The sequence below is a fragment of the Leiobunum rupestre genome, chromosome 1 (genome assembly GCF_980474605.1).
Source record: "Leiobunum rupestre chromosome 1, qqLeiRupe1.1.hap1, whole genome shotgun sequence".
In the NCBI taxonomy this organism is placed as follows: Eukaryota; Metazoa; Arthropoda; class Arachnida; order Opiliones; family Sclerosomatidae; genus Leiobunum; species Leiobunum rupestre.
Window position 1 is genome coordinate 88,058,583 of NC_143384.1, and position 24,231 is coordinate 88,082,813.

Sequence of the window (24,231 nt, forward strand, 5' to 3'; positions counted from 1 at the left end):
AGTTGTAGGGCATAGTCGAAAGTGTGAAAATAGTTTTGCTTCGGTTGAAAAAGACCTATTTTTCACTGAGTTTGGAGGTCGGGGAAAAAAACAAGTTGTACTAGCAGGCAATAGCCTTTAACGTAAACAATCGTACATAATCACAACACACATGTACATATATTTTAGGGAACTTATGCTTTCAGCTATGTAGTTAATAATCAGATCTGCAAAAAGTTATTGTTAAAGAAAATTATTACGTTCAACAACTAATTAGACAAAGTAGAGTAAGATCATCAAACAAAGATTTGTAAACCAAAAATTACGCTTATTTTTCTTTTGATAAAATACGCGAAAAAGGGATAATATAGCTAAATCCTAAACAAATTTGAAGAAATTTAAAAACTTACTAATAACTCGTACCGATAGGTCTTCGAGCAACGCGATACTCGGATCAAATAGATCTTCGAGTAATAAACTAAATTAAAAAAAAAATAGCCAGAAATTCCAACGGTAGACCAGTTTCGTTCTATTTGGAACTCATCAGTACCGTGCGGGAAATCTGGCTGGCGACTATCAAATCGAGAAGAGAAACTAAGCCTAAACATTAAAAATTTAAAAACGCGTTGCATATAGCAACGGAAAGCCGAAAAGGGGGGAGTGTGGTGGAGAATAGTATATACGATAAGTTAAGTTAGAAGAAACCACCTATGGACTGTGAGAAGGATGATAAAATACGCGTATTTTATCATCCTTCTCACAGTCCATAGGTGGTTTCTTCTAACTTAACTTATTTTTCTTTTGTTGTTTTTTAACGTGAAATATCAATTGTCCGAGTAGTATTTAAAGCGTTTATATTTCAAAGTTAAAACATTATCTCAGCTTGGCCGATTGTTGTCCAGTATGCCTCTTTACACTCGAGATCAGCGCGCTCACATGCTAGAATTATTTTACGGAGAAGGTCGTCGTAATGCTACTCTAGTAAGTCAGTTATTTAGACGAAGATTTCCCAATTGCAGACCAAGTCATACGACGGTTCTTTGAGTGGTCCGCAACTTCGTTAACTGGGGTAATATCACCAAGGACTGCATGACGGTGATAGACAGCGCCGACTCGACTTCTGCAATTGGTTTTGCCTCATGGCTGACGCGCACCAGGATTTTCACGATCAACTACTGATGTCCGACGAATGTTCATTCGGAAGAGATGGGCCTTTCAACCGTCAAAACCATGTGGGACTACGAGAATCCACACTGGGGATTTCCTCACCGCCACCAAGTGCAATTTAGCTTAAATGTGTGGGCTGGTCTGTTAGGTGACAGAATTATTGGCCCGTTCTTCCTGCCAAATCGTCTGAACGGTCAAAACTACTTGGACTTCCTTCAAAATGAAATATCCAACGTGTTGGACGACATTCCTCTGGCCGAGTACAGACGCATCTGGTTCCAGCAAGATGGGGCGCCACCTCACCAATATCGTGACGTGGTTGCATATCTAAACGACGAGTTTCCTGGAAGATGGATCGGAAGAACTGGTCCTGTTCGTTGGCCGGCAAGATCCCCCGATCTAACACCACTCGACTTTTTCCTTTGGGGATTCGTAAAGGACTACGTATACCAAACACCTGTGACGAGCGTTGAAGATTTACGACAAAGAATCATCGAAGCATGTCGCCGGGTTACTCCAGAAATGGCTCGGGGAGCATTTCTCAATATGCAACATCGTGCATATTTGTGCATTGCATCAGAAGGTGGCATTTTTGTAGAAGTCATTAAAAACATTTGTCCCTTGGGCTAATTATTATTTGTTTATTTTTCGAAATCTTATAACTGAAATGCATGTTACTTACAATTCGTTAAAGGCTATTGCCTGCTAGTACAACTTATTTTCCCCCCCGACCTCCAAACTCAGTGAGAAATAGGTCTTTTCCAACTGAACCAAAATTATTTTTACACTTTCGACTATGCCCTACAACTTTTCTATTGAAACATTTTGCGTGACACCTACCGGTGAAAAAATAAATTTTCCAAAACGGCAAAAAATCGTTTGATTTTTCTGAAATTTAGTAACCGAAGCCTTCCATACCTAACAAATAAACCATGAAAATCTCAGAACCCTAGCATAAATACATTTTGAGACAAATGGCCTGATCGAGCAAAATGAGACACCCTGTATACTGCAACGCCACTGTTTTGATCTACATATTCTTAGGGCATTACATAATAACCACAATATGGGCACCTGTTTAACCTACTTTTTGGTTTTATTTTAGGTCAACAAATCGATTTTATGGGCTTCATAGCACCCTCTTCGAAACATAATTGTCTAAAAAGGGGACACATTATACCAAAAGTAAATAGGGGGAGAAAGTCTGGCACTTGGGTCCAACCGCACGACGTCTTATTTGAGGGGTAAAATATTTTTGCTTCGGAAATGACTTCCCCCTCACCTCTGTACAGGGACACAAAGGTATCGGTTCTCTTTAAAATACGTGAATATTAAACTTTAGCTTTCGATAATTTGGATAATTAAGTTCCTAAATAAAAAAGATATATGATAGACACTAAAAATTATAACGAGACTTTTGAAAAGAAATAATCCGAAACTAGAATAACGCACACTCAAATCGTGGAGAGCGTGGCGCCATGTAAGAGCAGAGATCGGGACTAATTGGTAAATCTACGATGTTAAGGCCTAACAATTTGCAAGTTTAACTGAAATAATAGCTATAGCTACGAGCTTTTTTCGTTTGTTTTACAATTAATATAGTAATTATTAATTAAAATCAACCGTTATCGAAGGAAATAGTGGTCAGCATTTGACAGAGAGACTATTTGAAATCGCGAGGCGGTGACATGGTTGCCAGGGAATAAAATTCAAAATTTTCATCTCGAGCGCGGACCGGAATACCACAAATGCACTACTTCGCGCGTAATGCGCTATCCTTATTGGTTAGAAATATCACGTGATCACTAGCTCTTTAAAAAGGGTGTCAAGCATGGTGGAAGGTAAAATCTGGAGGCAGTGATAGACTTTCTCCCCCTATTTACTTTTGCTTATACCAGCGAATGCACCAGGATATTCAAGAACATTCTGGTGCAATCATTGGGCACCCAAAACCATAATCAAAATATACAGAAATTGAATTAACCCATGCTTCCTTTAGAAATATAAATCAAACTTAAAGGAATCTAAAAGAAACCGCAAAATGTGTTTGCTATGTTTTATCTTTTGGGGCGCTTGGTAGAAATTTGGGGTCACTTTCCATCTAGGCCTACATGTACGTTAGTGCCGCTATTGGTCGTTATTATGGATTACGGTTGAAAGTAGGAATGTTTCACAGACTTTGACAAATTGTTTCTATTATATTCAGGTTTTCAGTGAAAGGAGTTTGAACGGCTTATTTTAGTGAAAACTTGTTCAGGGCGACGTCAGAGGCTGCCAATGAATAAAGTTCTTTGCTCAAGCCCTAAGCGCCTGCTGGTGAACGAAGTCGCTCTTCGCTTAAGCCGTAAGCGACTGCTGGAGAATAGTGTTCATCTTCGCTTACGCCGTAAGTGGCTACCGGTGAATATAGTAACTCTTCGCTCATGCCGGAAGCAGGTGCTGGTGAACAAAGTCGCTCTTCGCTCGCGCCGAAAGCGGCGCTGGTGAAAGAAGTCGCTCTTCACTCGCGCCGTAAGCGGCTGCTGGTGAAAGAAGTCGCTCTTCGCTCGAGTTGTAAGCGCCTGCCGGTGAACGAAGTTGCTCTTCGCTCGCGCCGTAAGCGCCTACTGGGGAACGAAGTCGCTCTTCGCTCGCGCCATAAGCGGCTGCTGGTGAACGAAGTCGCTCTTCGCTTAAGCCGTAAGCGACTGCTGGAGAATAGTGTTCATCTTCGCTTACGCCGTTGATGAGGACATCGTAAAGGAAGAAATTGTTGCTAAGTTTATAAGCAACAATAAGCTCTCCTGCAAGGAGACGGATATTGTCCCTAAGTTCTCGCTGAGGAACAGAAAGGGTGGTGTTAACTGGGTGCTGGAGGGGCCTCCAGCCCTGCTTAATTCGTGGAAGGCGAAAAAGAAGCTCAATTTGGGCTACTCTGTGGTTGGAGTCAAAAGTTATGTGTATCTTCCAAGATGCTTTAAGTGCATGAAGATTGGACACATAGAAGGTGGGTGCATTGAAAATAGAAGGTATTGTTCCCTATGCTCAGAGGATCACAGCTACAAGGATTGTAAGAGTGATCTTAAAACTTGCAGAAACTGTGCCCTGAGTAATAGGGACAAGAATACCAAACACAACACTGCGCATTCAGCCCTGGATGGCCAGTGTCCTGTGTATAAGAAGGAGTTGGAGTTTCTAAAGAGTAGAACCAACTATGGAGGTGAGTAGGAAGCTAAGCTGTCTGCAGGTCAACTTAGGCAAGGGCAAAACTGCAACCTCTGCGCTTTGACAGTCTTGCCAGGAAGGCTCTATAGACATTGCCTTACTACAGGAACCATACGCAATTAACGGTCGGGTTATAGGTCTACCCATGGTAACAAGGATCGTCTGTTCCCAGGACAATCCAAAGGCAGCTGTAGCTGTCTTCAACCCTCAGGCACAAGTGATCGTGCTCTACGAAGACTCTCACATGGTTGTGGTGGATGTGCTTTTGGGGAATCTAAGCTTATGCCTGTTCTCCATTTACATACCACCAAATAATGACATTGAATTCCATATCGATAAGATTGCGAATCAATTGGAAGTACAGAGTGGAAAAAAGGTTATCTTGTGTGGTGACTTTAACGCCCGTCACGCGCTTTGGGGATCAAAGCATCACGATGAGAGGGGTAGGTTGTTAATCGACTTGTTCAACTCGTTTGAATTGAATGTCGAGAACGATCCGGGTAGTGGCCCGACGTTCTGGACCGTTAATGGTAAGAGCTGGGTGGATCTTACGGTATCCAGTATGGCAATTGCGAGTAGAGTAATTGAATGGCGTGTCAGCAACGAGGAAACATGCAGTGATCACAAATACATTTTCTTTGAAATTGGTGATCTTGTCCTGGAGAATGATTCGAATGCAATTCGTGTCAAGGATATTGATCATGAAAGGTTACAAGATATTATCGTGCCTGACTTGGAGAGGTTGATGGAGTCTCCACTCAACAATGAGGTTGAGGTCGAGGCATGCGCGGTGGAGATTAATAATCTCATTATTGAGCGTTCGAAAGAATGTTCAAGGTTGCGTAAGAATAAGGGGCACAAGTCCACTCCCTGGTGGACAAGCGAACTCAGTGAGAAGAGGAAGGAGTTACGAACGCTCAGGAGGAGGCTCCAAAGAACCAGGGACCATGCAGCCCGGGAGGCGCTAAAGGTCGAGTACCGTCGTGAGTCAAAACGCTATAAAGCACTTATAGCAGACTCAAAGCTTAAGTCCTGGCAGGATTTCTGCACAAGGGTTTCAAGGGAGGATCCTTTCTCCCTACCCTATAAGTTGGCCACAAAGAAGGTCAAGTGTAAGAATGCATTAAATTGCATCAAGAAACCGAATGGTTCTTTGACCTCAGGTATTGAGGAGACGTGGTCTACTCTGATGGATACTCTTTTTAAAGAGGACTCCTTGGATGATGATGAGGAGGTTCATACGACAATAAGGAAGTCATTGCACGAAGACTTCATGAGTCAGAATGATGAGCCATTTACGAGTGATGAGGTCTTGGAGACTATCAACTCTTTTAAGAAGGGCAAGGCTCCTGCTGAGGATGGTATCACCATCGAGCTTTTCAAGATATTTTTCTTAGCTTGCCCAGCGTTGTTTGTCAGGCTTTTCAACACTTGCCTCAGTATGGGATACTTTCCAAAACTTTGGAAGGTTGCTAAGTTAGTTTTTCTTTATAAAGAAGGCAGAGACAGGCAGGACGCTAAGGCCTACAGACCAATCTCACTTCTTCCGGTGGTAGGGAAGGTGCTTGATAAGCTGTTGTCAAGAAGGTTGTATTACTTTCTCCACAGCAACAAATTGCTTAGCGATAAGCAATTTGGGTTTAGACATAGTCGATCCACGACTCAATGTCTAACCAATATGGTGAACCAAATCAGCGAAAACAAAGCAAATAATTGTCACACCAGTCTGATATCTCTAGATATCGAGGGTGCTTTTGACAATGTGTGGATTCCAGGAATCCTACACGGTTTAAGGAACTTTAAGTGTCCGAAGAACATATATGAGACATATGTTAACTATCTGAAGGATAGAGTTGCAGTGGTGAGGGCAGGTAGTACCTGTGTACGGAGAGTACTGACCCGCGGCTGCCCTCAGGGTTCATGCAGTGGACCTCTGCTATTCAATGTGGTCGTGAGTAGGAGATGCAGGTATACGGGTGTATACCGTTGTGTGTATGTGATTTAGGAAACATTTCCTAACTTTGTATACAGGTCGACGGCTCGACCGGGACAGATGATGAGTAACCCCTGTAATGCTTTGGCGGTGCACGGGGTATATAAATACAACAATCTGATGCTGGTGAAAGAAGTCACTCTTCGCTCGAGTTGTAAGCGCCTGTCGGTGAACGAAGTCGCTCTTCGCTAGCGCCGTAAGCGGCTGCTGGTGAAAGAAGTCACTCTTCGCTCGAGTTGTAAGCACCTGCCGGTGAACGAAGTTGCTCTTCGCTCGCGCCGTAAGCGGCTGCTGGTGAAAGAAGTCGTTTTTCGCTCGAGTTGTTAGCGCCTGCCGGTGAACGAAGTTGCTCTTCGCTCGCTCCGTAAGCGCCTACTGGTGAAAGAAGTTGCTCTTCACTCGCGCCGTAAGCGGCTGCTGGTGAAAGAAGTCGCTCTTCGCTCGAGTTGTAAGCGCCGGCCGGTGAACGAAGTTGCTATTCGCTCGCGCCGTAAGCGGCTGCTGTTGAAAGAAGTCGCTCTTCGCTCGAGTTTTAGCGCCTGCCGCTGAACGAAGTTGCTCTTCGTTCGCGCCGTAAGTGCCTGCCGGTGAACGAAGTTGCTCTTCGCTCGCGCCGTAAGCGCCTACTGGTGAAAGAAGTGGCTCTTCGCTCGAGTTGAAAGCGCCTGCCTTTGAACGAAGTTGCTCTTCGCTCGCGCCGTAAGCGGCTGCTGGTGAAAGAAGTCGTTTTTCGCTCGAGTTGTTAGCGCCTGCCGGTGAACGAAGTTGCTCTTCGCTCGCTCCGTAAGCGCCTACTGGTGAACGAAGTTGCTCTTCGCTCGCGCCGTAAGCGCATACTGGTGAAAGAAGTGGCTCTTCGCTCGAGTTGAAAGCGCCTGCCTTTGAACGAAGTTGCTCTTCGCTCGCGCCGTAAGCGGCTGCTGGTGAAAGAAGTCGCTCTTCGCTCGAGTTGTAAGCGCCTGCCTTTGAACGAAGTTGCTCTTCGCTCGCGCCGTAAGCGCCTACTGGGGAACGAAGTTGCTCTTCGCTCGTGCCGTAAGCGGCTGCTGGTGAAAGAAGTCGCTCTTCGCTCGAGTTGTAAGCGCCTGCCGGTGAACGTAGTTGCTCTTCGCTCGCGCCGTAAGCGCCTACTGGGGAACGAAGTCGCTCTTCGCTCAGGCCGTAAGCGCCTACTGGTGAAAGAAGTTGCTCTTCACTCGCGCCGTAAGCGGCTGATGGTGAAAGAAGTCGCTCTTCGCTCGAGTTGTTAGCGCCTGCCGGTGAACGAAGTTGCTCTTCGCTCGCTCCGTAAGCGCCTACTGGTGAAAGAAGTTGCTCTTCACTCGCGCCGTAAGCGGCTGCTGGTGAACAAAGTTGCTCTTCGCTCGCGCCGTAAGCGCCTACTGGTGAAAGAAGTGGCTCTTCGCTCGAGTTGAAAGCGCCTGCCGGTGAACGAAGTTGCTCTTCGCTCGCTAAGTAAGCGCCTACTTGTGAAAGAAGTTGCTCTTCACTCGCGCCGTAAGCGGCTGCTGGTGAAAGAAGTCGCTCTTCGCTCGAGTTGTAAGCGCCTGCCGGTGAACGAAGTTGCGCTTCGTTCACGCCGTAAGTGCCTTCTGGTGAAAGAAGTCGCTCTTCACTCGCGCCGTAAGCGGCTGCTGGTGAAAGAAGTCGCTCTTCGCTCGAGTTGTTAGCGCCTGCCGGTGAACGAAGTTGCGCTTCGTTTACGCCGTAAGTGCCTACTGGTGAAAGAAGTTGCTCTTCACTCGCGCCGTAAGCGGCTGCTGGTGAACAAAGTTGCTCTTCGCTCGCGCCGTAAGCGCCTACTGGTGAAAGAAGTGGCTCTTCGCTCGAGTTGAAAGCGCCTGCCGGTGAACGAAGTTGCTCTTCGCTCGCTCCGTAAGCGCCTACTTGTGAAAGAAGTTGCTCTTCACTCGCGCCGTAAGCGGCTGCTGGTGAAAGAAGTCGCTCTTCGCTCGAGTTGTAAGCGCCTGCCGGTGAACGAAGTTGCGCTTCGTTCACGCCGTAAGTGCCTTCTGGTGAAAGAAGTCGCTCTTCACTCGCGCCGTAAGCGGCTGCTGGTGAAAGAAGTCGCTCTTCGCTTGAGTTGTTAGCGCCTGCCGGTGAACGAAGTTGCTCTTCGCTCGCTCCGTAAGCGCCTACTGGTGAAAGAAGTTGCTCTTCACTCGCGCCGTAAGCGGCTGATAGTGAAAGAAGTCGCTCTTCGCTCGAGTTGTTAGCGCCTGCCGGTGAACGAAGTTGCTCTTCGCTCGCTCCGTAAGCGCCTACTGGTGAAAGAAGTTGCTCTTCACTCGCGCCGTAAGCGGCTGCTGGTGAACAAAGTTGCTCTTCGCTCGCGCCGTAAGCGCCTACTGGTGAAAGAAGTGGCTCTTCGCTCGAGTTGAAAGCGCCTGCCGGTGAACGAAGTTGCTCTTCGCTCGCACCGTAAGCGGCTGCTGGTGAAAGAAGTCGCTCTTCGCTCGCGCCGTAAGCGCCTACTGGGGAACGAAGTCGCTCTTCGCTCGTGCCGTAAGCGCCTGCCGGTGAACGAAGGCGCGCTTCGCTCGCACCGTAAGCGGCTGCTGGTGAAAGAAGTCGCTCTTCGCTCGAGTTGTAAGCGCCTGCCGGTGAACGAAGTTGCTCTTCGCTCGCGCCGTAAGCGCCTACTGGGGAACGAAGTCGCTCTTCGCTCACGCCGTAAGCGGCTGATGGTGAAAGAAGTCGCTCTTCGCTCGAGTTGTTAGCGCCTGCCGGGGAACGAAGTTGCTCTTCGCTCGCTCCGTAAGCGCCTGCCGGGGAATGAAGTTGCTCTTCGCTCGCTCCGTAAGCGCCTACTGGTGAAAGAAGTTGCTCTTCACTCGCGCCGTAAGCGGCTGATGGTGAAAGAAGTCGCTCTTCGCTCGAGTTGTTAGCGCCTGCCGGTGAACGAAGTTGCTCTTCGCTCGCTCCGTAAGCGCCTACTGGTGAAAGAAGTTGCTCTTCACTCGCGCCGTAAGCGGCTGCTGGTTAAAGAAGTCGCTCTTCGCTCGAGTTGTTAGCGCCTGCCGGTGAACGAAGTTGCTCTTCGCTCGCTCCGTAAGCGCCTACTGGTGAAAGAAGTTGCTCTTCACTCGCGCCGTAAGCGGCTGCTGGTGAAAGAAGTCGCTCTTCGCTCGAGTTGTAAGCGCCTGCCGGTGAACGAAGTTGCTCTTCGCTCACGCCGTAAGCGGCTGCTGGTGAAAGAAGTCGCTCTTCGCTCTAGTTGTAAGCGCCGGCCGGTGAACGAAGTATCTCTTCGCTCGCGCCGTAAGCGGCTGCTGTTGAACGAAGTCGCTCTTCGCTCGCGCCGTAAGTGGATGCTGGTGAACGTGGCGCCTCATCGCGCTTTGAGAGAGGTCGCTCGCCGTAGTGGTAATGATTTTTACTCGAAAAAATCTTTATCTCTTCAGTTTCACAGCGGATTTCGAATTATCTAGTGTATCGCTCTAAGTGAACGGGATATATTACTTTTGTAATATATTGCTCTGAATAAGCGAACTGAAATTTAAAACTTTTTCTTTTAATTAATGATCGTGATTTTTATGATTTTGAACACTCCTATATTCTGCCCACCTCTGATTTCTGCAAATTATTGAAGTCAATTACAAAAGTACAAACACATTGTATTGAAATACACAGAGACCGGTCAAAATTTTAAGAATTTTTTATCATCTTCTGATTTTCCAGGCTAAAAAACCCATGAACACAACTTCTTCTATTGCCTAGATGGTGCAGTATTCTTATATTACAGTTCATTTACAAAATCGATAATATCTCAAAATCAATTTCTTGTCGATAATGCGTTTCTGAAAAGATGGGCAGTAGTTACTAAACTATGTAGAAAACATTTATCTCGTAATCTGAAACAGACCGAACGGTTAAATGTCCGACCTTTTCCATTGTCCTGACACCTGTTTCTCCCAATAGTTCCAACGGAGGCACAGATCATGAAAGAAGCGTACATTTAGCCACTGTTATTTCCCGCTTCAACAGCCGCGTTCACACTAGAACATTAACGGTGACAGCTGTATTAAAAGACATAAGATAACGGCATTCGACACCAAAATTTAATAATTTGAACTTCAGAAATCGTTTTAAAACGTTCCAAAGTGGCTAATATGGTCTGCTATTCTGAAAATGCGGTGGTTTAAGCTAAGAGCAACAAACACAACATCCCCAAATTAGGAGAACGCAGCTAGCATTAAACACTGCTAACGCAGTGTTGTGTACAAATTTCATCGGACGAGCCTTTACGCTAAACGTTCTACCGAAAGGGAGAAGACAATCTCCAAAATTTCCCCATCCAACGGCAGCTGTATCTGAAGCGTCGTAACAAATGAAAATTATTTACAAGAAAATGCACTTTTGACGGGTTGTGTTCTCCTTGTGAGGGGTGCTGTGTTTGTTGCTCCTAGGTTTAAAAAATTTAAGATTGTTATCACATTTTTTGGTGGTGAGAAATAGCTAAGATTAATTCTTATGTAGCAGCCTAAAACAAGATATACATAAATGGCGTATTGGAGTTCATTGTGCCATAAAATGCTAAGGAAATCAACTCGATTCGGTTCGTATTACACAAGTTAAGAACTTCATAGAGATTGGGCATTATGGCTAAAGACAGTGAAGGTCTGTTAAGGCGCTCCCGGCTTGTGTAAAAACATTCGAAAAAGATAAGGTAAGAAATATCAAACTGAAAGAAAAATAAGGTTGATACCTAAAAATTGCAGAAACAAATGCAAATTACAATTTAAACAATATAAAAAAGGGGGAAAGGAATTCTCAAATACTTCTGGAATATAAACAAATTTTTAAAACCTGGGAATGAAGAAGTATCAAAATGTGAAACAAGTAAACTTTTAAATTGATAATTATTAGGCTGGGAAATTAAAGAACTAGGGAGAGAATTCCATTCATTTATGACACTATAGGAAAAGGTATTTAGACGGATAACAGTGATGGCCCGGGGCTTAGAGAATTTGAGGGAATGACCTCTGGTTTTAAGCCCATCACTTGAATATTAAAAAAATTTAAGCGGGTCGGAGGTAGAAGTTTATTATGTTTAATTGTAAGTTTTGTAAACTGATTTTGAGCCTTTTGAAATTTAAGTTTATCAGATTCTAAGCGCGGGGTTCAGATACGGGAACCAGTGCCGGACTTGTTCCTGTTCTAAACATACATATAGGAGCCCCCATAAAGGTCCAAGTCATAGAGAATCAACGGCGTTAAAGCAAGACGTGGCTTTAAAGTGTTACAATATAATACAGACTGTTAAAAAATTCAGTACAGAAAATTTAAGGTGTTATAGGGGTTGAGTAAAGATGTACAACTGTCTTCGTGGTGATCCTCTGCACCGAATTGAACAAGTGATAGTGTTTTAAAGTAAGACTAAGGATGCCTAACCATAGGCTACCACACGAACACAAGAAACCAGATTGGAAAGCCGATTTAAGGGGTAGGAGGAAATTGAAACTTAATAAAATAAGGAACCAAAACAGTGTTGTGTGCGAAAAGATATTTTATTTTTTAAGCAAATGCTCAAAATGCCGTCCTCCAATTCTTAGAAAGAGAAGGCAGCGCGAAAAAGAGATGAACGTATGTCCTGGAACACTCTAGGTGTAGTACGAATGAGTTCTGCAGCGGCGTGAATTCTTACAACTAAATCCACCTCTTATTCGACTGGAGTTTCGTAGACAAGATCTTTCATACAGCCCTACAAGAAAAAGTCTAGCGGGTAAAGATCCGGTATTCTTGCAGGCCCAGCGAGTGGACCCCCTCGACCAATCTATCTCTGTGTAAATTGTTATTTGAGGAACTCACGAACCCGCAAGGAAAAGTGAGCCGGATCCTCATCATGCTGAAACCACATTTATCGTAAAATTGCTAACGGGACATCATCATGAAGGTCAGGTAAGACATTACGAGGAAAAACAATGTTCGTCCTCCCATCAAGCCTTGGCGGCAACATGTAAGTGCCAATCAAAACGTCTCCAACTACTCCAGTCCCCAAGTTAACAGAAAATCTTTCCTGATAACCACGGGTTAATGTCGCGTAATGATTTTTGTGAGCCCATTTGAGCTGTTTGTGAGTGTTAGAAACATCCTCCCTGGAAAATTTGTCTTCGTCACTGAAAAGCAGGGTTGATGGAAAAACGAGATCTTGGATAGAACGATCTGCAAACCATAACGCAATGGGGAATCGTTCGTTGGTAGATCTTGTACCTTTGGCCGGTGATTAGGGTGCTTTCCGTCATCGTGAAGAACATGCTAAGCAGACGAATGATTGTATCCGAATGAACGTGCAACAGAACGTGTGCTAGTGGACTGATTGTCAGTAAAGGCCTGTAAGACATCTGCTTCCATCTGGGGATTCCGAATATCCATTGGGTGGCCTCTGTCATGATTGGCTGCCTGTAAGGAAATCAGGTAAGACGTTATTACTACACTTCAAAGTAATAACAAAGATTTTGATTACCAAATCTAACCTGCGTGGCGCCTGTCTCGCGCAATTGACGATGGACATTTGCGAAAATTCGTAGGTTCAAGATATTCCTGTTTGGATACTTTTCACGGTAAATTTGTTGAACAGCATATGCATTACCATCCGCTACGTAAAATTAATGTCCGCTTGGTCTTCAGTCGTGTAACGATAACGCTCTGGTACGTGTGCTAATTTCACAATCATTGAGAACATCGGCCAAAAACCCTTTTAATACCCTATTTAGCCCTGATGATAAGATTCAGTAGACCAATTTATCAATATTATTTTCACGAGTCCAATATGCGACCTTTTGATTTTTAAGAGTCCCTTATGAGTTCGTTTTGCGCGACATGGTTTCCGTTGGCCACTGAGGAGTTCTGCGGCGCAGCGCAACCCGTACCGCCATGGTTTCCCCTTCGCCAAGACGACCAACTTTGATCTATCGGGAGGATTGTATATTGAATTAACGTAATTGACTATTTCGGATAACGTAAATTAACATAGGCTTAAAAACTAGCTTCTAGAATTTTCGAAGTTTGCTGTAGTGAAGTACGAGGCCTAGCTGTCAGCCTGCTTGTTTCGGAACTTGACATTTGTATCGTCTAGCGGCTTAAGGTTAGGTAGGCGTAACCGAATTTACCGAAGTTAACTAGTCTATATCAATCATATCCCTTTTTGTGAAATTGGATTGAAACTTTGAAAGGGAAGAAGAAATATATGATTTAAAAATGTAGGGGTAACTCGGGGGAGCCATACACTAAATAAACCTTGATAGCGCAATAACTCAGAAAATCAGTTACCTTTCGGAGGAGAGTAGAAACCCAGCCCCGGCGAGGCCCTGTGCTGTAGCACACTTAGCACATAGGTGAATCCAGCACTGAGGGGAACAAAAGTCTAACGAGGGAGAACGAGGGAGTTGTATAGTGACTTCATAGTTTTTAGACAACGGAAATATAGGTAAAGGCGGACAAGGCCAGAATAAGAACGGAAACGTTATTAAACCTTATTAGTGTGACAAGAAAATTTCAAGATTGGGTCAACAATTATCGCGGGGTCGGGTTTCGAGAAAGTTATGTGCAAAGGTGAACCATTACGATAGTAGTCGGAAATAGAGGCTCTCGCAGCCCATGTGTTTAACTGAACATTTGTTCAAATTGACGCAAAGACCGTGATTTTTCCCTGCAAATACAACCGCATCCAAGCCCAGTTGGAGCTCACGACCTAGAGTTAGTTTTAATTTAAATTATATCAGTGTACATTTGTTAAACTAGAACCAACTTGGGCAATATAAACTAATATAAAGATGATCATTTATTTGCGGGACACTTAACTTAATTTATTTTCTTAAAACTTTAATTTTGATAATAACCACTAACATTTTGCATTTTCTGATCACAGAAAAGTAAGAGTCGTTATTTTTGAGGTTTTGAATCTCAATCACCAGAAGAGTGATGAAATGACTCGTTACAATAAATAAAATATGAAAGTATTTTTTTTTGAAACAACAATTTAAATGAACTGGTAGTGCGCCGTAGCGAAGTGAGGTGTCAAAGTCAGCTTTAGGCCAGTACTTAAACTAAACAACAAAAACTAATACATAGATAAAGAAACTTTTTTCTCGTAATCTTCATCACTCGCCCTCGATAATAACTTTTTGGTATGAGATGAGGTGCAGCTTCTTCATGGATTCTAGCTCATCGGACATCGCTTTCTTCTATTCTTTTGACTCAGGACTTAAACGAGCGTCCCTTGTAGATTATGGTAATGCATAACAGATCAGGAATAGTCTGACCGCAGGTGCTCAAGAGAAACTACAGGAAGGTTTCTTCAATTTTGTGTGGTCAGCTCCAGTTGGATAGGACGTAGGTCGTTCAACGGATCTGGAAGTTACGTCTTTTTGCGATTCGACAGATCTGGGAGTAACGTCATCGTCCTCAGAGATAGAACTATCTGATTCCGTACCATATGAATTCATCAACTACTCGCCCTGACTGTAAACATCATATCCTGATAAACCAGGAAACCAGGTGTCCATGACTGGTCACTCAGGATTGAAGTGGACATCACGAGACCGTAAGACGTCTTTGAGTTCAGGAACGTAGATTCGACTTCCATCCTTGTTTTCTGCATATCGAACGAGTACTACTTCTTAACCCTGCTTTCCCATTTTCTTCTTCTTTACCTTGGGAATATTTACGTAACATTCTGTTCGAAAAAATTTGAGATGCTTGATCGACATTTTCGGCTTCCCAGTCTTTACGGTAAACGTATCAGTGCCGTGCTGTTTAGGATATACGTTGTGGTATGCACCGCTTTACCCCATAACTGCGTTGGGAGATCTGGATTGTCATACAACATTGCTCAGATTACATAATCATTCTATTTTTACGCTCGGCTACTTCGTTCTGTTCAGGTGTATATGGCCTTGTCTTCCGATGATTCAGGCCCTCTTGTGTTGTTAGTTGTCAAAACTCCTCGTTAACGTACTCTGTTCCTTTATCAGTGACCATCTCTTGATGGTGTGATCGTAGTTGCGGCAAGGAGCGAGGTAGTCTTTGAACCGGTTCGTGACTTCTGACATCTTCTCCAGAAAATATATGACTCTCAGGCCTAAATATTCATCCTTGAAAAGCAAATAGTAGCGCTTACCATGCATGGATAGTGTCGGAGACGGTCCCCAAAGATCTGAATGGATAGTAGGGATGCAACGGTTCCATTGTTTTGGACTATCTCGGATCCGGATCCGGTTCCGGTTCCTTAATTTTTGCTTTATCGGTTCCGGTTACGGATCCCGTTCTTAAAATTTTAATTTAGCGGTTCCGGTTTCGGTTCCGGTTCTCAAAATTTAGAACCGATCGGTTCCGGTTCCTAGACGGTTCCTATACGGTTCCAGTGTGTTCAGTATTAATTAAAGTTAAATACACAAGCAATTCAAATGAAGTTAAAGAGAAATAAAATTCACCACATTTATTTATTGAGAATATAAAAATTTGTTTTTGATAAATTATATTTTAAAAATAGTAGCTTTCTCAGTGACGTAGCTATGGGTTCGGGCCTTCGGGGTCCTCCCGCGAAACTATTTTTGGGGTCCCTTACAATCATTAAGGCCGAGTCGCCATCTAGAGTTAGGGCTAACATGTATCGCCTTCTAAAATTAGATTTCACACCTACTTGCATGTTAAATATATAAAACGCTTAAAAATGGCTTGAAGCCCTAAGTGAAACGATTAAGATAAATCCCGGCAATCAGCGTCTGGAGCATTAAAAACAAAGGTTCTGGTAGAACTTGGAAGTCTGGAGTTTAGACTCCCAAGTCCAACCAGAACCACCAAAAAATTATTGCTACTATTCTCTCGTAGGGAACTCATGTAAGCGCGTTATTTGATTATTCAATAAATTAGGCTAAAAATTAAATCTTCTGTTTGAAAATTCCCACGGTTTCATCGTTTCAAGATGGAGGGGGGGGGGGTGAATGATGTACTTTCAATTTTTGGGGAGACATTGCCTCGCCTTCCGCTCCTCATTTCAGGGCGTAGGAACGTTTTAGAAGTTGGAGGGGGCAAAGAGAAACGGAACGGGGGTCTAGGAGCTTAGCCAATGATGTAGAGTCAGTAATCGGTCGCGAATGTCATTAAGGCATTAACAGTAACAACAGTTATCATACGAAGTGTACTTTAGTCTTTAGAGTCGTTTATCAACTTAAGATACACAAATCCACAATAATAAAATGAGAATGGTTTTGAATATTTAAAGGAGTGTAGCTTAACCGAATGCATGTGTTACTGTTTGATTACTATGCAAATTGGCGGGGGAAAAAACAGTTGAGATTCTATAAGCTTTATATGCTTTTATATTGAGAATTTGAGCTTTTGAAGATTTCAACTGACCAAAAAGTTGAATGGGCAATAACATTAGTTGCCTCTCCCAGCAAAAATCTAGGGAGGGGCATTGCCCCCTTGGTTCTTACGCCCCTGCCTCATTTCATTGAAAAATATAAAGACGGGATTTCTATGACTCGTTTTAGAGTCCATATTATTTCGTTCAATAAGCAATTGGATATGCTATCCTGGTGTCGTAGCTTTCCCTGTCCATGTGCTAAACTCTGCCTCGTCAACTTTCCAAAGACGCAGCCTTCGCGGCATTTGTCGATCTTTGACTCGACAACCTCGTAGCCGAGTCAGTTCAGCGTAGCTGCTACGTGACGTTTGTGTTGGTGACCCATGCGTTCGTGCCAGAGTTAGAGAAATGCCTTTCTTTTGTTCTTTGGATCTCCAGCGATATGCCGCGTTCTCCGGCTGTTCAGCTGTGATACCGAGACGGTACACACACTCGACCTTGTCGGGTAAAAGCAAAACTTGTTTTCCCTTGTGCTTCTCGTATAAGGTGCAGGTCATTGCTGTAGCTCGGAAATATAAGTCCTTGTTTCTTGTAACTGCACTCTTCAAGAAAAAAACGTTACAGGCGAAACTTTTTATGTGCCAGACATTGTGAATGACTTCTCGCCGTTTTTGCTTCCCGTCGCGGTATAGTCACCTTCTCCATCTGCAGTCATCACAGGTCTATTTCCAAACCTGGAAATTCACTGGCGAATAAAAATTGTGGGTTCTTATGTACTTAGTCTTATCGTTGGTGATATTCTGCGTGGCCTTGGGGTCGAAATTCCAAGCATTTTCCGACGTTGAGTGGGTAACCAAGCCATTTGCTGCAAAGAGACCTCCACCGCTTATGCTGCTGTCTTTACTGCTGCATTCTCCGTCATCTTCATTCATCGATGCCTTCTTTGATTTCGATCAAACTTTGGCGATGTGACCATGCTTAGAGCAATTGAAGTATTTCGGACCGTTGCGTCAGTTCCTCCTTTTCTTGTCACTCTCGGTGCCCAAAGTCTTATCTACGTTGTTAAGACCACTTTGGACTCGTCTGGTAAATAGTTCGGATGACTCTTCAATGGCGTTGCCATCTCGGGTAGCACGGCCGATCAGCGGTCTCCCCAGTTCAGTAACCGTTCGGTTTTCTTCGGGCAAGGTGTACCACTGCATTCCAAACTCCCGAAACTCATATTGTGGCAGCGATTCAAAGATACCAGCTATGAGGATCGACTCATCGAAAAATTTTTTTTCTTTCTTAGGCGTGGTAAGTATATCGGCCCACAACGCCTGCATGTACGATAGATGCGAGGCCATATCGAGCTCTGGATGCTTTGTTGTACGCATCAGCTGGACCAAGAGTTTCCGTAATCTGTTTGACGATTTCTGCTCAAAAACGAGGAGCTATTTATCCTACATCTCCATGGGCTCCTCACAGTTCGTGATCATGTTGCAGACCTTGTTGGTCCGCGTTGACCAGATGAGTGTTTGGGCAACACTGAAAGCTACTTGAAACTTCTTGCTGGCGTCATGCGTGATCATTGCTGATTCTGCTGTAGTTGAAGACGGTGCTGTCGGTGAAACGCCCTCGCCAGTGATTATGTCAAATAAAATTTTATTAACAAAAAATTAAAAGAGACGACTAGTTTCGCACTCACTTCGGAGGCATCATCAGGTAAACAAAGTGCTGATTTCATTCTTAAATCATTACCTTATACGCAAGTAACCATAACTCCATATCAATTTATAAATCAATTTTACATGTAATACTTTGGGTACCTCTTTGGTGCCATCGCCGCCCCTCGCTTCATCTCTGCTCTCCTCGTAAGTGTTTTCCTATGATATTTTTTATTTTCATTACAGTGACTTGAAATTCAATGGCACCACGTTAAACAATCCGCCTCCTAAAAATATAGGACCATGAAGTTTATTAACTTTAATTAAAATTTAATTTAAATCGAATACAAAATCTCGTTTTATTTAAATAAGATCCAAAATGTTAAACTCTATAAACTATTATTATAAGCTTCCGCTTAAGCTGAATTTCTAATTTTCAGTGGACCGTAAAAAGCGTTGGTGGTTCCATAGTAAAGCAGGATGAAAAAATTGGCGAATAAGGGGCAGTTCCAGAGACATTTTCAAAACTCTCGTAAGTTAAAAAGTTACGAGAGCAAATCTACGAGACCCAAACTCTCGTATCTTAAACGCGTTCCAGAGACAACTTTTCAAGAATTCGTAAATTCCCGCTCTCGTATCTTTCGCCTTTTTTTAATAAGCTCCGCCCCCCGCCATAGCCAATAGAAACGCCGGAAAATATCGGTGGGAAGCGGGTTACTTCAAGCGGTCAGTTAAGCCTTAGCTTTGACTTGTTATTTATTTTGTAAACAGCGGCAATTTTACACTTTCAGTTATTTTACTATATATATTAAACTTTATTTACATATTTTCAAATTTTGTTGTTATTTACATTTGTTTTTATATATCATTTACATTTATTATTCATAAGTTTTACGCGAAATTGTTTTAAAAATGGAGAAAGCAAAAAGGGAATGCAAAATGCAAAGAAGTTTAACCAAGGTTGAAGGAAAGGGAAGAAATTGTGGCTGGGCTAGAATGTGTTATGAGAATAGTGAAAGGCCAAGATATCATAAGGATCAGTAAAGTTCACCATTAGCCAGAACAAGTGGTGTTTTTATTGGTATGCCAAGTGCGGGGTGTTTTCACATTACTCCTACGAGTACTCCACCGAGCGTGGATGGTAGTGCTCCCTTTCATTTGGCTTCAAAGAGACGGCAAAATATTTCTAGAAAGTAGAGGTTATCAATATTTAATTTAAATTTAATTGAGTTTCCCATATTGATGACAACACAATGAAAAAAACAAAGATTGACAAAGCAAAATATTGCCAATGAAATGGGTATATTTAGAAAAAATCATGTTAGGTATATTACCTACTAGCAGCATATAGCTCAGTTACATTTTTAAATAGACGAAAGGGCTGAAAAACCACTTCTAGATCCGCCTAGGCCAACGGTAGGAGAAATTTCAAAAGTGGTATTGTTAGCGTTGCTCTTTTCCTACATTCCCTGAAAAACAGATTGACATAAATTTACATATAAGTAATAATTTGGTATACGTGTTAAAGGTGATAAAAGAAGCCATAAGAAACATCATATAATACATTACCTGTGTCCTCCAAACCTATTGCTACTAGCAATGCCGAAACATTAGACAACGTGGCCCTGTCGGTAGTAAATAATCAAGAACGATAGAATGGGCTTTAGAAAATGTTTCTAAACGAAATGGTAGCTCAACATGTTCAATTTTCTCTCTCCTTTTTGAGTCATTTGGACAATACCAATAAAATTCTGGTGGCCATACACAACTCTCTTGTTCAGACTGAAAAGGAAATTGAAAATTTAATTTCAGTGATCTCGCCTTTAGAAACGAATAATTAATAACCCTGAAACATAATTACATTTACCAGTAGTATGTCTACTCCTTTAAAATAAACTTAATGAATATAACTGATTACCTTTTCTCTAGCTTTCAGATGTAAAACGTCCCACAACAATGAAACTTATTTCTTTATTATTGTCAGCTGACCAAAGTTTTGGTGATTTTTTTAACGGAGCTGTCTCCATCTGGTTTTTCTCTTAATATCAGTTTGGCGGTAGATTTGAATTTCATTTGGATATTTTACAAAGGTGGTTATTACCTTCCTGTAATTTTTTATCCATAAAAGCAGTTTGGGCTTCAATAAACATTGTATTAAATATATTAGGGAGTTTTTTATCATTGGGTATCAGGTCAAAAGGGAGATGTGTCCCCTTTCTCTTTAAATGATAGCTACAATTATAAATAAATACTTCTATTTGAGGAATTAAAATAATTTTTATTATAAGTGGAGCATATGTAAAAATATTAAGGTGTAATACAAAAAATTATTTGGCTGTTGAAGTTTACACTGTGAACGATTCGACAAACACTCAACTTGATAATAATTCGCCGTCTTTCCAAAACAAATACAGCACATGATTATGGGGATCTGCAATAAAATAATTTTAAATTTATTAAAACGAAAAGATAGTTCTTTCTTCGTTTCGTTTTATTATTAAATAAAAATAGTGGTAAAGCAATTCTTACCTGCGTAGCAGAATCTATGGAGCGCCCTTCAATTCAGGCCTCGGCCATTCCCATTTGTAGCACAATAAACGCGATTTCAGGTAAATGTTTCATTGGTAGTGCCGAAAATTATTTATTTTAAATCAATTCTTAGTATTTGGACACTCACGATACATTATTTTCAGCGGGATGTCTGTTTCGATGCTGTTTACACCTGGATTTATCTCGTTAGCTCGAAGAAATTCCACCGCTATTTTCTAAAAAATGATTATTTTCGTCTCCAACCGCATTTACGAGAGCTCTACGATAGCTCCTGAGCTCTCGTAGAAGATACTAGACTTTTTGTCTCGGTAAAACGTCTCTGGCACGCGTTTTTGAAAAAGTCTCGTATTTCTACTAGACACGCCCCCTTTTTCGTAACTTTACGAAAGTTTTTCGTCTCTGGAACGGGCCCTAAGTAGATAAGTCCATAATGAAAAGGGATAATAAAGCTAAACCCTAATCAAATTTTAAGAAATTTAAAAACTTACTAATAGCTCGTACCGATAGGTCTTCGAGCAAACAAAAACGCGAAACTCGGACCAAATAGATCTTCGAGTGAATAATTAAATTAAATTAAATAAAATAAAATTGTCAGAAAATCCAACGGTAGACCGGTTTCGTCCTAATTGGGACTCTTCAGTACCGTGCGGGAAATCTGGCTGGCGACTATAACACCTAATAGAGAAACTAAGCCTAAATATTAAAAATTTCAAAACGAGTTGCATATTTGGTCCAAGTTTCACGTTTTTTGTTTGCTCGAAGACCTATCGGTACGAGCTATTAGTAAGTTTTTAAATTTCTTCAAATTTGTTTAGGGTGTAGCTTTATTATCCCTTTTCATTATGGACTTATCTACTTATTCGCCAATTTAATCATCCTTTACAATGCAGTCCATAGGTGGTTCCATATTCGAGCACTCGCCTGTCAAGCAGGAAGGCTCGTGTTCAAATCCTACCCGGTGCTTTCGCAAATTAATAACAAGACGTACACCGTGAGCATTTGGAAGAGACCCTGCTATTAGCATGCTTAGGCGTGTAACGTAACCCTTGGCGCTCGGTCCGTTAAAAAAATCGATAACTAGTAGCAGACGGAGAGAAAATACCAAAATCCCAACATACGCACACACCAACATACGCTATAATACACTCAAACAACACTCCAATAATATATATTATAGTATATTGATTAAATCGAGAGTAAATTAATTAAATCGCGAGTAAATTAATTAAATCGCGAGTAAATTAATTAAATCGAGAGTAAATTGATTAAATCGAGGATAAACTGATTAAATCGAGAGTAAACTGATTAAATGATGATTAAATCGATTAGATGATGGTTAAATCGAGTGTAAATTGATTAAATCGTTTTTAAATAGATTAAACCGTGATTAAATAGATTAAATCGAGAGTAAACTGATTCAATCGAGAGTAAACTGATTAAATCGTGATTAAATTGATTGAATCTTGGTAAAATTGATTAAATCGAGAGTAAACTGATTAAATCAAGAGTAAACTGATTACATTGAGAGTAAACTGATTAAATCAAGAAAATTTTTATGAAACCGTGATTAAATTGATTAAATCAAGATTAAATTTATTCAATTGATGAAATCGAAAGTAAATTAATTCAATTGATGTAATCGAGAAGAAATTGATTAAATCGTGATAAAATATATTAAATCGAGAGTATATTGATTGAATTGAGAGTTAATTGATGAAATGGTGATTTAATTGATGAAATTGTGATTAAATTGATGAAATTGTGATTAAATTGAGAGTTAATTGATTTAATGGTGATTAAATTGATTAAATAGAGATAAATTAATAAAATCGAGAGTTAATTCAGTAAAATGATTAAATTGATAAAATGGTGTTAAATTGATTTAATGGTGAATAAATTGTTTAAATCGTGATAAAATTAATAAAATTGAGAGTAAATTGATTAAAGCGTGATTAAATTGATTAAATCGAGAGTAAGTTGATTAAATAGAGAGTAAATTTATAAAAGCGTGATAAAATTGATTAAATCGTGATTAAATTGATGAAAACGAGAGTTATTTGATTAAATCTTTATTAAAATGATTAAATCGGGAGAAAATTGATTAAATCGTAAGGATATTTATTAAATCATGAGTATTTTGATCAAATCGTAATTATATTGATTTAATCGTGAGTAAAATGATTTAATCGTGAATAAAATGATTTCATCGTGATTAAACGATTTAATCGTGATTTAAACGATTTAAAGCAAGTGTCGGCTCTAGTGTAGTTGCGGTCTCGCTCGACAGTTGTCGCCACCGTGCAAATTGAAACCAGTTGATTAAGCACATTACAAAGAATAATTTACCTATATGGCGTGGCCCAAAAGTATGCTTTTAGGTCATTGGGTATTCGTTATCACGTATCAGAAAAGACTATTTGTAATAACATGCTCAGTCGACCTCGTTTGGATTGGCTTTTCGTCAAACACGTAATTTTCGACTTGAAAATAAACGATAAAACGTTTTTGAAAGCCGATACTAGGTGGAAGCACCTTCCCAGCGATCTGAGCACCCACAGCCACCTTCGATACATAGACCCAATCAAAAATATCGTAGGCAATGATAGAGCCGACACTTGCTTTAATCTTGATTAAATCAATTGGTTTAGAGGTTGACGTGTAAAGCTTTTAGCTATGTAAAAACTATAAACGACACGTCAACTCACGAAATATAAGTAAAAAAACAATACTTCAATATTAATAACACTCAAAAATATCATTCTAATTTCGATTGATTGGATTCGTGACTTTTTGTAATAAATATTATAATTTTTACTCTAAATTTCCAAGTTTAGTGAATTCAACCAAATCCTAAAATCTAATATATTATTTTAAAACAAGAAACCTTGGATGTAAAAAATTTAGCTGCTCTGACTGCAGACGGCTTCGTTCACAGCCGGAATTAAAAACTCCCTATCCTCCACTTTCACGTTGATGTCTTTTAATAGGCAGACGGGGAACCTAATGTCCATCTTGGGTGACTAGGATGTAAAATAACGCGTCCCTCGACTTGGTACGATCGTATTGTAGTAGAAGGAAAGTAAGGTCGACACTCCGATCCCAGGATCGAGGATCGAGGATCCAGGATTTAAGGGGTGAAATGGGGGTAAAATCGTCGAAAAGTCAATGTATTTATGATATTTCTCGCGACGATTTGTTTTTTCGTATATCAACATATTGTGTCCAGGCCAACTTGTTCATTTATCTATGCTTATCTCGAAAGACACTTGAACGTATATCTTATCGCGTTTTATCGTACGGAATAAGTTGAAATGATGTAAAAAGTGATAACCTAGACGGCGCGTGCGCGGATTACCCGGGGGACGCGGTTAATTTGAATTTAA